The 16,029-nt window shown below is 39.7% G+C and overlaps 1 long non-coding RNA gene across 1 annotated transcript; it reads right to left on the bottom strand.

Moving 5' to 3' along the window:
- Positions 1–265: 265 nt before the first annotated feature.
- Positions 266–12,226, bottom strand: LOC128236783 (uncharacterized). The gene is made up of 7 exons (XR_008261433.1): positions 12,182–12,226; positions 5,307–5,422; positions 4,127–4,379; positions 3,751–3,926; positions 2,842–3,004; positions 2,151–2,491; positions 266–675 (listed from the first exon to the last, which is right to left on the bottom strand). It is a non-coding gene; the product is annotated as an uncharacterized LOC128236783 (long non-coding RNA).
- Positions 12,227–16,029: the final 3,803 nt, after the last annotated feature.

The following is a 16,029-nucleotide window of genomic DNA, read 5'->3' as shown; positions in this document are numbered from 1 at the left end:
TACGATCAACCCCCGTTACGACCCTCCCCCGTTACTGCCCTCTCCCATTACAGCCCTGTCCCGTTACGGTCCTCCCCGGTTACGGCCCTCTCCCGTATCAGCCCTCTCCAGTTACCGCCCTCGTCCGTTAAAGCCCTCTCCCGTTACGGCCCTCTCGCGTTACACCCCCACCCGTTCGTTACGGTCCTCTCTTGTGACGGCCCTCTCCCCTTTCGGCCCTCCCCCGCTACGGCTCTCCCCCGTTACAGTCCTCGTCCTGGTCCTTCACTTCTCCTATTCCATTAATGATATTATGGCCGCGCGTTGTTTACTATCAAACAGGTCGATTGTTTATAAAATATGAGTTTTTACACAGGCCTTTTTAAAGTGAGATAAACATACTCTAGTATTATAAGCTATAACGATAAGGGAGGAATTGCAGTTAAAGTCGCAAAAATATATCACATTTTTGTTAACATACTATTTCAACATATAACTTTTAAAGGAACTTACGAATTATAGCTGATAGAACTACAGGTAATAAGAAATACTGATTCATAACGAACCTTTCCCCCCCGAAATAAAACTGCTTGTAGATTGAATATTGCTATAATTACCATCTGTCTCCATATTCTCTGGATCGATTTTATCGCTTATTTTGGGCTTGTGGGGTAGTTGTTTGTCTTCCATCGGCAACTGTAATAAATTAATTTTGAGTTTCATGTTTCACAATATAACATATCGGTCATGCTTTAATAAAATAGCGAAAACTCGATCATCGTTTTGTGCTTACACAAAAATAACATGACGAGTTTTAACCACGAGGACAAATTTACCCAATTGGCAATTATCAGCATATAAACGCAAATATCACGGACCCTCAGGGTCAAATTTGCCCAATGAAGGTTTGTAAATTAACCACCCGTAAGTATTTTATGCCATACACGCAACAATTTGCCCCGGGGGTATTTTAATTTTGGAAGAGTTTTCGGTAAAACATGTATATAATCAATGCAACTTAAATAAAAACTTGAAAACGTACAGCCTACTGAAATTGGCAGTATAATAAGCTTCTCAACAATATGCTTTCCATTTAGGACCGATTTAAAAAACAACAACACTTTTTCATTTTTTCCTGCAAAGTGAGCGTGTCCATGCAAATTTCATTCAATTGTCCAAATACTCCTGACAACATGGCACTCAGGGGTTGGGGGCATAATATTTGAAAAAAAAAACAACATCTCTTGTTTCCTTTGATACGAAGACCCTTCACGTCAACAGCAATCAACGACTAAATGTCTTCGTCTTACTGCCCGTCGTTTATGATAATAACTAACGTTTCATTTCCTATGAGAAGCTACTGATCTGACAGAAGAAGTAAACAACATCTATTCCCTTTAAGCTTCGTCTGGTACTTCAATATAAGGTAGAATACTTAAGGCCCTGATCCTACCCAGCAAGTTCGTCAACCTTTCTTTGAAACAAACTGTGGTAAAAACACTCGTTTGCAGCAAATATGCGGTCTCCAAATCAAAACAAACATTAATTTCATCCACATTCAATTTGAAGAAGTTAGAAATATACGTTTCATTGGCATTTGTTAAGCTAAAAACCTGTTCCACATTCAAAGAAAACCCTTTTAATGCTATCTAATGTTCATATATGTCATAATGATTTGCAGTGGCACAGGGCATAGTGAATTATTCCGGTTGCATTCCTTATGGCATCTTTTTGATTCCTCTTATCCGTAATATTTTCTCTATCAATGTCTTGAACCCGTCGATGGACGTCAAGACTATCATAGTATCTCTGTATCATCACTCAATGTATCAAAATATTTTCACAAAATACGCTGAAACGAACATAAATATCACAACTGGCAGTGTCACATTCATCAGTTGCTTTGTATAGCGTTCTTATGCGTTTTACCCCGTTGTGCCTGTATCAATAGCAAGTACTTGTAGATAATCTGCAGTTGATTCTCTACAAGTATTTGCTATTGATACATTGTAGAAGTCTGCACTCCTCATTTTCCCCCCAGATAAACATGTAGATCATGCATATATCGATAAAGTATACGAAAGTCGTGTACCGATAAACCATGAGACAGTATTTGAGTTTCCTGTTTTTTGGGCGTTAGTTGAGAAAAAGGTGTTAGAAATGTTTTTTACCTTTTGTAATCTATCAGCCAGTTCCCTCGTATCTTCTACTTCTACTGTAGCTTCATCAACCTGTTGTCCCGGCTGGTTAACGTTGAAAGCAGATTTAATATCACTGATCTCTTTTGAGTGTTGTTTCAGCATAGCGTCATGTGTGTCTACTCTTGATTCCAGTTCAGTGAGTTTTGAAATTAACGAAAGTAAAATATCGTCTAAAGCTTTTAAGCAGGTCTCAACATTGTCATCACTTGTCTTTTCTCTTCCCTTGATATATATTACCAGAGCCTTAGTTTTTTCTGTTACATTCTGTAGCAGTTCTAGCCCAATATCGGGCCCACTTAGGAATTGCTTACCTGTTCAAAAAACAACAACACACTTTTAATGAACGTTACAAATGTACTCTTTTCAACATTTAAATATAGCATAACCATAAATGTCTCCTTTAACTAAAAGCAGAGCATTGCATTGAAACCTTAACGTAGTCCTATATTGTAACTTGAAACGCTGTTGAAGTATAAAATCAGGGTCCGTATTCATGAAGCAACTTAAGTAACTTTTCTGAGTTCAATTTAAAGAGATTAACAATCCTTACGTAACGTTAAAAAAACAAGAAAATAATGTGTTTATGAAAATTAAAATAAACTTGAAGAAATCTTTGTATTTCTTTTATATTTATTTCATTTTTATTTATTTTACAACATACCTTTGAATTGCCAGAAAGTAAGCTGTTCAATAATTTCTCTTTCGTAGGGTTGCTTCATTTCATTGATAACTTGAGTCATCAGTTAAAAGCAAGTCTGGTACTTGACTGTGTCCCACTCTTTGAAATCTACATGAGCCCATGGGTTTCGTACCGCCGTTCCTAGCTGCAAAGTTGTTTAACTAGTTTTCACTCTATCCATATTTAACATTTCGCAGTGCAACAATGACAGTATGTAAATTAAAGTGAAGGAGACTTCACTGACCGTTTTAATTAAGATGGTATCTCCAACATTTATTGGTCACGTTAATCTAATGTTTATTAAATATGTGTGTGTTGTCTTGTGACGTTGATCCTCTCTCATATGCCTGTTAAGCCTTGATATGCGCGCCTTTAAACAATTGATTGAAAACTGCAGGAAAAGGCACAGTAGCCAAACTTTGAACGATAACCAAGATAAGAGGCACAATGTTTATGGCATAACCGACACTGATTAATACACGGCGTCCCAAAAATATCAAGACTGGTGACGTATATCTTTTTATTTCTAAATTAATACATGTTTGGGAAACCGACTTGGAACGGTAAGCGAAATACTTCAAATTAAGATTAAACTAGTTTGTTATTTTACATCACGTTCCCAACATTTATTAACAAAGTGTTTGTGAAATGATTAAGCAGTCATAACATGTTCAATTTATTCTTGAAGTTTCTGTTAGTGGATGTATCATATTTACATGTAATGAATTCTAAATAGTTTATTATCTTAATATGATCGTTTTAATGCGGAACTGAAAGCATGATCATCAACTGAACATACGAATAATTATATTTAGATGTTTGCTTTTGAATTAGCAGGTAATCTATATAAACTTTGGTCTTAATACTAAAAGAGATCCAGAAATAGCTTACATTTTCAGTGACTGTTTTTATAGGCTTCGGAAAGGAGTGCATTTTTTTAATTATTGCTAGAAGAGCACTTTGATCACACGTATTATCGAAATCCGTATAATGGACCATGTAAGTTTGCAAGAACAGCTTTGAAAAGTCTACATAATCCTTCACATGGAAATCAAATTTCGCCCAATCTGCAAAAATAGGAACATTAGAACGTAATTTCACTCAAAATTGTATAAACTAGATAAGTTGTACATATGCAATTGTAAAATTACTGAGAAGCATGTTCTGTCATAAATTAGATTACATATGATGTCCAGAAAAGGGTTACCTCGCGTAATTTAACAAAACAAAATGCCATTTTGGAACATTGGTATTGGAGGTTCGTTACCTGGTTTGCCATTGTCGTTCAGTTGCTGTGCGTTATTGTTTATGTTTGTATAGTTCATTTTTTGTTTCGTAGGAGTATATGTCTTCTGATAATTTGAAAACTGTTGAGCTGGATTTGTTTCCTTGAACCTTTTGAACTCGGATTCGACAAGCGGCCTAACGTACGTCCGTAGAGCTGGTGAAACCAAGTCATGTAGACATAAACCAACGATCAGCCATCGTTTTTTTTCCCTCTCCAATGTCAGGTTTGGTCACTACAATAACAATACAAATTGTCCATGACTTTGAAACATAAATTATTGAAAAATTGAGGTTAAACAATGATGTATTGAGATGTACATGAAAGTGGAAAATATGCATAATATTCACCTTAGTACATTAATAATCTAAAACTAACGACCCAGTGTATCAAACTTTGATATGTAGCACAATCGTATAGAGATAACCGCGACGGTCAGGGTACGGAACACACACAAACATTCACGATTTTGTTAACCGTTTTTAATCTTTAAAACAAACACTTTATGCGAAACAAAGATAAAAGTTCAAAGTTAACCGTCACCATATGTCTGGTGACATGTCAGTTACGATGTTAAGTCTTTGTAGCTCGGGCCGTTCGAAAGTGAACATTTGAATTACAAATAAACAATATTAAGGACACGATTAATAAATCGTGTGTTTGGCAGTTTTCTACCAACTATCGTAGGCGTGGGAAAGTAATTGTTTTTGTTGTGTATTTTGTTGTTAATAAACAACGCAAACAAAATATATCATCTACGGGTCGCGGGTCGGGAAATGCCAAACAAATTATTTCATATTAGTGGCCTTATTAAAAAAGATTATGAAATAGAAATGTTCTGTTTTATGTTATATAAGCATACAAAGTATAAAAGCACTTTTTTTATCGGCGAAGCAAAATACGAATAATTTCGTAAGTTTTGTCCGATTGTTTTATCCTATCTTTTCACAAGGGAAATGTTTATATTAAGTCGGGCAAACATATACTTTTACGGTAGGGGAGTTTACAAGAAATGAAATGCAAAACAAAATACTTTGTAAACAATTTCAAATGTCTGCACACAAGAAGGGTTCCACATATTTCCACATTGTACTAATACGTATTTACATATATAAATATATATACTCTAGTAAAAACATAATTGTCTACGAGAGAGCCATACCTTGATTTGGAGCAATATCATTGGACATATCAACTGTAACAGCTCCCAACTCCTTGCTTTCCTCACTGTGTTTCGTGACAATGTTACCCATAATCTTCGTCTGGGCTCCTTACAAACTATAATACAAAAGAGATGGATTTATGTATAATTGGTGATCAAAAATTTATCAATATATCGGGCTTGTGATATGAATTTATTACCATGGTTCATTTAATTTACTGTGAAATCATTAATGTTCGTGGAGCATTAATGTTCGTGGTTCTCGTGGGTTGGGTGATCCACGAATTCAAGATTCCACGAAATATAAACCCTTTATTCACTTTTTCAATTGCCTTGTTACGTACATACTCTAGTATATTCTTTACAGAGGTCGCAGTATACAGTGTTAAAACCCGTCTCACTGTATAACTTACGATCATTATTCTGTTAATATATTATAACTGCCTTTAACAAATAATGAACCAAATCAATTAAATGTGTTTTATGCAGCAAATGACAGTTATAAGCACGTGTTTAAACGTGTGCTGTTAATGAAAATCTCCAAGTTTACAAGATGTGCGTGATGAGTGTTCATACTCGATTTTTTTATTTAATAAAATAATTAATCGATTACTAGTATATTGAAGGTTACTAAGCACCGAACGTGACAATATACGCACCTTTTCGGTGTTTTCACAGTTTGCAAAATTCTTAATTGGCATTCAATGGCTTCCCCTATCTGTATTTATGATCAGGGTACATCTTCTTTTATTATATTACCTTTATTCCCAATTAAATCGATAAGTGACATGGGTATATGCACTAATTGGCATGTCATACCTTATTAGCGAGTGTCATAAACCGAGTGACGTAGAAGACGGAAATCACGGGCCAGCACGTGGATATTATGCAAACCACGAAATTTCATGCCCACGAACATTAATGATTTCACAGTAGCTGGAATGTGAGGACATGAACCACTATTGACTCTGTTTCCAATGTTAAAACTAGTACTGATGTCCTTCTTAAGATCCTTATGTAAGAATAGAATCCACCATCTCTGGGATAAGAGAAGGACACCAAGGCTGTACCACTAGACAACTTTTACTTTTCTATTTATTTAATTAACACATGACTGCAGTTAATGATTTGTCAAATATTAATTGTAACCAGGAAGTAAATTTAATGCCACTACGTTTCCAAATGTACTTATATGTACGTATTATGAATTAAAACATCCCATCATTTGTAGCACACTATCAGTAGGACTTTGTTAAATGTAATAGAGCATATTAATCATTTTGTTTTGGGAAATAAGAATGTCTACTGTGTATTCTAGTTGCAGATCACTGTGTTTAATTTTTGCAAGTTTCTGACTTAGAATTAGTAGGTTCACAAAACGTCCTGTTGAATTACCAGATGGAACGGTGTCCATACCGTAAAATTAATTAGCTACCACTGCCTAAAATTTAATCATTATGGATACTTTTAGAGGTGAATAACAAGTGAACTAGTAAGTAATACAATCATACTCTCCGGCAAGGTGTTATTTCCCTGACTGAATAGTTACCACTATAAAATATCATATCGGTTAAGATTGTAACTTATTTTAATATAATGCTCCGACTGTATTAGGGAAGTCACTACGTTTTATCATTGTCATTATCGGTTGACGCTTAGCTTATTGTAAAAAAATAAACTACTACCAAGGGACACAAATCTTGATACTAGTATATAGTTCCACATTGTAGTTATTCGTACTGAATCTGATTGATGCTTGGGTATGATACGCCATTCCGCATTTTCTTTTACGAAACACACTGGTTCGAGGATAGGTTAGCGAATTATAGCCTTAATCTTACCCTTTAAAAATCTAAAATCATATTCTACAAACCCTGACAAATAAATCAGAACTAGAAATTATTCATAAACCTTGACAAACTGAGGCTAGAAGAAAACAAATAGTGTAAATGGAATTTTCTTTCCAATTTTCCAGGCTCGGATGGCAACCAGCCACCCTCAGATTTGGAGACGCACTTAACGTGACCAAGGACACTTGCCTGGCGAAAGGAACACTGCAACTACTGCAAGAAGCGAGACAAAGGACATTTGGGAGCATGCGGAACACTGTACTTTGGTCACGCTTTGGTTTTCGGGAAACGAGATCACTGCACCATCTGCGCGAATCTATACAAGGACGTATGCTCGTTAAATGGAACCCTGCAACTACTGCGAGATTATGACCTATGACGCTCGTCTGTCATGCGGAACACTGCAACTATTGCGGGATGCAATACCTATGACGCTCGTCTGTCATGCGGAACACTGCAACTATTGCGGGATGCAATACCTATGACGTTCGCCTGGCATACGGAAAACTGCAACTATTGCGTGATGCGAGACCTATGACGTTGGACTGGCATGCAGAACACTGTAACTGTTGCTGGATGCGAGACATATGACGCTTACCTGGCATGCGGAACACTACAACTATTGCGGGATGCGAGACCTATGACGTTCGTCTGGCATGCGAAACACTGCAACTATTGCTGGATGCGAGACATATGACGCTTACCTGGCATGCGGAACACTACAACTATTGCGGGCTGCGAGACCTATGACGCTCGTATGGCATGAGAAACACTGGAACTATTGCGGGTTACAAGACCTATGAAGCTCACCTCTAATTCGAAACACTGCAACTATTGCAGGTGCGAGACCTATGACTTTCGTCTGGCATGCGGAACACTTCAACTATAGCGGGGTGCGAGACTTAGGAGGCTCGTCTGTCATGCGGAGCACTGCAACTATTGCGGGATGCGAGACCTATGACGCTCACCTGTCATGCGGAACATTGCAACTATTGCGGGATGCAAGACCTATGACGTTCGTCTGTCATGCGGAACATTGCAACTATTGCGGGATGTGAGACCTATGACTTTCGTCTGGCATAGGGAACACTACAACTATTGCGGGATGCGAGACACATGACGTTGGACTGTCATGCGGAACACTGCAATTATTGCGGGATGCGAGACCTATGACGTTCGTCTGGCATGCGGAACACTGCAACTATTTCGGGATGCAAGACCTATGACGCTCACCTGTCATGCGGAACATTGCAACTCTAGCCAGCTGCGAAACCCGTGACGCTCAACTGGCATGCGAAACACTGCAACTATTGCGGGATGCGAGACCTATGACGCTCACCTGTCATGCGGAACACTGCAACATTCGTGATATGCAAGACCTATGACGCTCTTCTGGCATGCGGAATACTGCAACTTTTGCGGGATGCGAGACATATGACGTTCGTCTGGCATGCGAAAAACTGCACATATTGCGGGATGCGAGACCTATAACGTTCGTCTGGCATGCGGAACACTGCAACCACTGCGGGATGCGAGACCTATGACGTTCGTCTGGCATGCGGAACACTGCAACTTTTGTGGGATGCGAGACCAATGACGTTTGTCTGGCATGGGCATCCGGAACACTGCAACTATTGCAGGTTGCGAGACCTATGACGTTCGCCTGGCATGCGGAACACTACAGCAACTGCGGGTTGCGAAAACAATGACATTTTCCCGGCAGGGGAATACTTAGACTGCTGCGAGAATCGAGAGAAGAGCGTAAACACGGCAAGGGCAACACTGGAACTACTGCGAGCATGGAGACAAGGGCTATTGCTAGGTAAGAGAAAGACTACAACTGCTATTGGAATAAAGACAAAGGATTTCTGCCACATAAGGGGACTAAAGATGGTTGCCCGGAAAGTGTAACACTGCCAGAAATGCGTGGAGCGAAACCAAGGACGCTTGTCTGGCAAGTGGAGCACTGCAACAACTGCGTTCATTGCGACAAGGACTTTGTCCGACAAGGGGAATTATAAGACTGGTGCGAGAATAGAGGAAAACGAAGTTCCCGTGGCAAGTGTAACACTGCCACAAATGCGGGAAGCGAAACCAAGGACGCTTGACTGGCAAGAGGAACATTACAACAATAGCGAGAATCGCGTCAACAGCTGCGAGGATCTAAATAAGGATGTTTGCCCGGCAAGGTGAGCACTGGAACTACTGCAAGAATCAAGACTATGGCTATTGCAAGTTAAGAGAAAGATTGCAACTGCTGTTTGAATTGATACAAAGGACTATTACAAGGCAAGAAGGGCGCTGCAACTGTAGCGGAAAGCGAGACCAATGACGTTTGAACGGCATGCGGACACTGCAGCTGCTGCGGGATGCAAGACCAAGGACATTTGCCTGGCATGTGGAACACTGCAAATATTGCGGGATGCAAGACCTATGACGTTTACCTGGCATCCGCAACACTCCAACAACTGCAGGTTGCGAGACCTATGACATTTGCCCAGCATATAAAACACTGCAACTTCTTCTAGAATCGGGATTCGAGACCAAGGACGTTTGCCTGGCATGCGGAACACTGCAACTAGTGCGGAATGCGAGTCCAATGACGTTGGCCTTGCATGTGGAACAAGGCAACTACTGCAAAATACAAGACCTATGACGTTGGCCTGGCATGCGTAACTCTGCAACTATTGCGGGAGGCGAGACCAAGGATGTGTGCCTGGCAAGCGGAACACTGCAACTATTGCGGGGTGCGATACGAAGAACGTTTGCCTGGCATGCTGAACACTGCAACTATTGCGGAATGCGAGACCAAGGACGTTTGTCTTGCATGTGGAACACTGCAACTATTGCAGGGCGCGAGACCAATGACGTTTGCCTCGCATGTGGAACACTGCAACTATTGCGGAATACGAGACCTATGACGTTGGCCTGGCATGTGGAACACTGCAACTATTGCGGAATGCGTGACCAATGACGTTCGCCTTGCATGCGGAACACTGCAACTATTGCGGGGCGTGAGACCAAGGACGTTTGCCTTGCATGCGGAACACTGCAACTATTGCGGGATGCGAGACCAAAGACGTTTGCCTTGCATGCGGAACACTGCAACTATTGCGGGATGCGAGACCAATGATGTTTGCCCTACATGCGGAACACTGCAACGAGTGTGAGATGCAAGACCAAGGACGTTTGCCTTGCATGCGGAACACTGCAACTATTGCGGGATGCGAGACCAATGATGTTTGCCCAACATGCGGAACACTGCAACGAGTGCGAGATGCAAGACCAAGGACGTTTGCCTTGCATGCGGAACACTGCAATTATTGCGGAATGTGAGACCAAAGACGTTTGCCTTGCATGCGAAATACTGCAACTATTGCTGGATGGGAGACCAAGAACGTTTGTCTGGCATGCGGAACACTGCAACTATTGCGGAATGCGATACCAATGACGTTTGTCTGGCATGCGAACACTGTAATTTCTTCAAGAAGTGAGAGCTATTACGTTGGCCTTGCATTCGGAACACTGCAACAACTGCGGGTTGCGAGACCTATTACGTTTGCCCGTCATGCGAAACACTGCAAATTCTTTTAGAGGCGATCGAAAGCAAGAACATTTGCCCGGCAAAGGGAAGACTGTGTCAAATTCGGCAAGCAAAAAAATGGACGTTTGTCCGGTTTTAGGAACCCTGTTATTACTGACATTTGTCCGGCAAGAGGAAACACTGCAACTGCTGCTGGAAGCGAGACCAAAACGTCTGCCCGGCAAGGGGAACATTGCAACAAATGCGGGAAGCAGAATCATTTTGCGAATGTGTGCTTCAAGACACAGAATGACCTCAATCAGAAAACAGGTCCAAGATTGTCCACGGTAAATGAATTGTCAATGTTTATGGTTATTTTGTGAATACTGTTACCCATGAAAGGAAACAAACATCATGCCTTGTCACTATTTAAGTTGGTCCAAACAGTATACTCCCCAAATTGACAATCGGGCTGAAGTATAATATATAATGGACGGGGCCAACAGCATATTTCAAGAAATGGAAACACAATAGCAGCAATATAAAAATATGAGTTTTCTATGTTGCATTGAATGGATAATAAAACATATAACATTATGGTTCACGCTCACTGCACTGGTTCATATTGCCCTAATATTGTGTATGATGCATGTTTCATTAAAATCCCAACATTAGTTTTTAAGTTATTCTCCGGACGAGGGTGTGACGGACGGATGGACGGAAAGAGGGACATAGCGTTGACTATAGTCTTTCCTTTGGTTTAGCATAATTAAAGATGCACTCTTACTCCCAAATTAGTTTTGCCACAATTAATATAAATGTTTTAATATACCAAAAAGGATGAATACATGTCAAAAACGAATATGGTTCTTATGAAGGATACAGAGTTAAATTTGGAAAAAGGGTCAGAAAACACAGTATTTCTACCTTATGAGTGATTCACCAATCATTATTTTTGAGTTTTCAGCTATTGAATACACGTTAACTATCTTGTTAATTTATATTTTCCATAAATGATATAGAAAGTAGTGAAAGGTTTATAGGTCAAAACTTATGTGTGTTGTACATGTGTATGTATTGATTTGGAATAAGAGTGTCACTTAAACATACAATTTATTAAATGTAGGAATCATTTGTGCTCGAAAAAATAAGCATTTGAGAAGTGCATGTTCAGTTAAAACATATATTGAATGCCAAATCAACATAACTCAAATTTATAAAGAGAAATTTGAATTTAGCCGAATTAATGCTCTCAACAATTAAATTCAATGAGCCCATTTATGGAATTAAATCAAAAACAGATATTTACGAAAAATATAGAATTAAAGTTATCTTCAAATCATTCATTACTTTCTTGCTGAGCTTTGCTTAACTGATTTGAGTTTATTGACACTTTGCGTTTTATGAATATTATGACATTGTTAACAAACACGACGGAATCGTTTCCTGATGAACTATTAAACAATAAAACTCGTTATCTCACAAAATGAAGGAATACTTACCTTTTTAAACAAATTCTGTTCTTCCCATATTTCTCACTAAGTTGAATAATAAATCCTTATTGTGTATGAGACCGCAAAGACAATCTAAATGGTCTCCTAGCAATGCCATTATATATGTACGTAACTAACCAATAAAATACAAAAGGTGAGATCATATTTCACCCCGAACAAAAGCTGCGGTGTGCGTTTCTTTAAATCTACCCACAGAGAAAAATGTAAATAACCTGAGACTTCAGTCTCACTGCAGTGTAAGTAATATCGTTAGCAAGGATTTCCCCTGAAATACGATAATGTATCATAGCCTATTTGAGCATGCGATATGAGCGCTGGATTTTATGAACATGCAATATGAGTGTTTGAACATATGAGCTTGTTATATGAGCACTGGAACACATGCGCATGTCATATGAGCGTTTGAAGACATTATCGTGTCATATAAGCGTTTGAACACATGAGCGTGTCATATGAGCGTTGGAGCATTTAAAGTTTCAAATGAGCGCTGGAACACATGGACGTGTCATATGAGCACTGGAAGACTTGAGAGTGTCATATGAGCACTGGAACACATACGCGGCTCAAATGAGTGTTGGAGCACTTAAGCGTGTCATATCACCGCTCGTAAACATGATAGTGTCATATTAGGGTTGACACTTGAGTGTGCCATATGAGCGTTGGAACACATAAGCATGTCATATCTGCGCTGGAACACATGTGTGTGTCATTTGAGCGTTGGAACACATAAACATGTCATATGTGCCCTGGAACACATGCGTGTGTATATGAGCGTTGGAACACATAAGCATGCCATATGTATGCTGGAACACATGCGTGTGTCATATGAGCGTTGGAGTACATAAGCATGTCATCTGATCGTTGGAACACATGAGCGTGTCATATAAGCGTTTGAATATTTTTGCATGTCATATAGCGTTGGAACAAATGACTGTGTCATATGAGCGTTTGAACACGTAAGCATGCATTCTGAGCACTGAAACACTTGAGCGTGTCATATGAACACTGGAACACATGATCGCGTCACAAGAGCGTTTGAACACATGATCGTGTCATATGAGCGTTGGAACACATGTGCGTGTCATGTGAGCACTGGAACACATGTGCGTGTCATATGAGCGCTGGAACACATACATGGGCGTGTGATATGTGCGCTGGGACCCATGTGCGTGTCATATGAACGCTTGCACATATAAGCCTGTCACCTGAGCGCTGGAACACATGAGCGTGTCACCTGAGCGCTGGAACACATTAGCGTATTATATGAACGCATGCACACGTGAGCGTCCCATTTGAGCGTTGGAACGCATGAGCGTGTTCATACTCGTCATATGTATAGAAATAAAACGGAAATTGCATAGAAAAGGCTTTGACATTCTCATTCAAGGGACACACATTATGATACAAGTTTATGTCCCACATTGTAGGTATTCGTACAGGATCTTTAATATTTGGTTACCATAAGTACATTGATGCTTGGGAATGGGAGACCATTTTTAACAAACCCAGTCTGCATGTTGTTGTACCTACCACTGTAGTTTTGCACTACGATCAGATTCACACAAATCATTTATCTCTTTCACTCTTGATAATGTTTTCTGATTTAAATCACTTTGCTTCTTGTACACATTCGCAAAATGATTTTTCTTTCAACAGTATGTTTGCAATGTTCCGCATTGCCGTGCAAGCGTCCTTGGTGGTCTCGATTCACGAAATTGCTGAGGTGTCCCCTTTTCTGTGCAAACTTCACTGTTCTAGCTTCCTGTAGTAGCGTAAGTGTTCCCTTTACCGTTTACACTACATTGGTCTCACTCTTAAAGTACCGTAAGTGTTCCCTTTGTCGGGTAAACTTCACTGTTCTCGCTTCGAACAGTAGCTGAAGTGTTCCCTTTGCCGGGAAAACGTCCTTCGTCTACCTCCTCGCAGTAGCTGAAGTGTTCCTTTTGCCGGGAAAATGTCCTCTGTCTACCTCCTCGCAGTAGCTGATGTGTTCCCTTTGTCGGGAAAACGTCTTTGATCTACCTCCTCGCAGTAGCTGAAGTGTTCCCTTTGCCGGGAAAACGTCCCTGATCTTGCTTCGTGCAGTTACTAAAGTCTTCACGTTGCCGGGCAAACGTCCCTGGTTTCGATTCCCGCAGTAGCCGTAGTGATCCCCGCAGTAGTTGATGTTTCCTATTCCGACGTACGTCCTTTATATCGCACCCGCAATGCTTGCTGTTTTCCACTTGCCGGCATTCGTCCTTTGTATAACATCTCACAGTAGTTGCTATTTCCTGTTGCCGGCATTAGTCTTTTATATCGCATCCTGCAGTTGTTCCTAATTTCCCGTTGCTGACATCCGTCCTTTTAATGCCTCCCGAAGTAGCTGCTGTTTCCCCTTGCCGGCATACTTACTTTATATGCATACCGCAGTAGTTGCTGCTTTCCCTTTGCCGGGCATAAATCCTTTGCATCGCATCCCGAATTTGTTGCTGTTTTCCCCTTGCTGGGCATCAGTCTTTTGTATCGCATCCCGCAGTAGTTGCTGATATTCACTTACCGGGCATCAGTCCTTTGTATTGTGTATTGATTTACAACTGGAGCCTGTCGCTGTTTCATGCGAGCACTAGAGGCATACATTTCCGGTTTGCCTCTCGAGATTTTGTTATGCAGCCCCATCGGCATTTGGAGATAGTTTCACTATCGGGACACTTTGACTGTTGTCCATTTGTTTAAACCACTTTTAAGTAATTTCCGTTTTTTTGTAGCATTATGTCTAAATAATAATGTCAAGTTAAACTGTTCACTGCGTTGTTTATTTTTTCATCGAGTTTCCGAAATCTTACCAAATACAATGTGGCCAAGGACCATGTCCAATATCCTGACCATCTTGTTTCTGAATAATCAAATGTTTTTATGACAAATTGCAAGTCAGCAACATATTTCTTCTAGTTGTCCCAGTTCTTTTGGGTGCGTTTCCTTTCATAGTATACATACGTGTCATTTTGACAATTATTTTTTTTACTTCACTTCATTTTCTGACACCATGCTACGTGTTTTAGTTATATAAACAAAGTGCGGTGTAGGTTAGATAAAATCATTTATCATAATCAAGCATCGAGTGAATTATAATCACAATATAATAAAAATTATCATTCAGTACGAATAACTACAAACTGGAACTAACAACTAGTGTCAAGATTAGTGTCCCTTGGTGACGATGATAACAGCAACGTTTGTGCAATTTCCGTGTTCTGCTTTTTAAAATAGACGGGCATTTAACCGATTTTGATAGCGATTAAAACGCAATGACCTTTATTATGCAGTCATAACACGAGTCATAGTACATCACGAGCTTTCTGGAGATAATGATTTTGTGACTCAATAATTAGAGCAGATAGCTTATATGTTTGAGTGAGGCTTTTAACGGTAAGTTGATTTTAACATTTAACCAAGGTACATTATTAATATTGCAATGAAATATCAGTTTATAAACGTAACATTTATAAATTTAAGCACTTCACTTAAGTTAACTCAAGTAAACTCAATGTGAAAATACATTTGTTATATATCATACGCATTTAATCCCCTGCTTATGTTTTTCACCTTAAATGTCTTTATAAAGATCAAATTTCACATTTTAGGCACCAGTAGCATATTGTAATATGAGTGCCAGCAAATCAATTTCAAGGTGTTGCCACCTTCCCCGGCAATTCAGCAGGACGTATTTGTGTTAACCTACTAAATCTTGGACAGACATTCTGAAGGCACTGACACAAGTCAAGCAGACGGAGATGTGCTACAGGAATACATAGTAGGTATTCATAATTTCCCATTTCAAGCTCCATTATATGCTT

The sequence above is a fragment of the Mya arenaria genome, chromosome 6 (genome assembly GCF_026914265.1).
Source record: "Mya arenaria isolate MELC-2E11 chromosome 6, ASM2691426v1".
NCBI lineage: Eukaryota > Metazoa > Mollusca > Bivalvia > Myida > Myidae > Mya > Mya arenaria.
The sequence above is the reverse complement of the archived record's forward strand: the minus strand, read 5'-3'. Positions and strand labels throughout refer to the sequence as shown.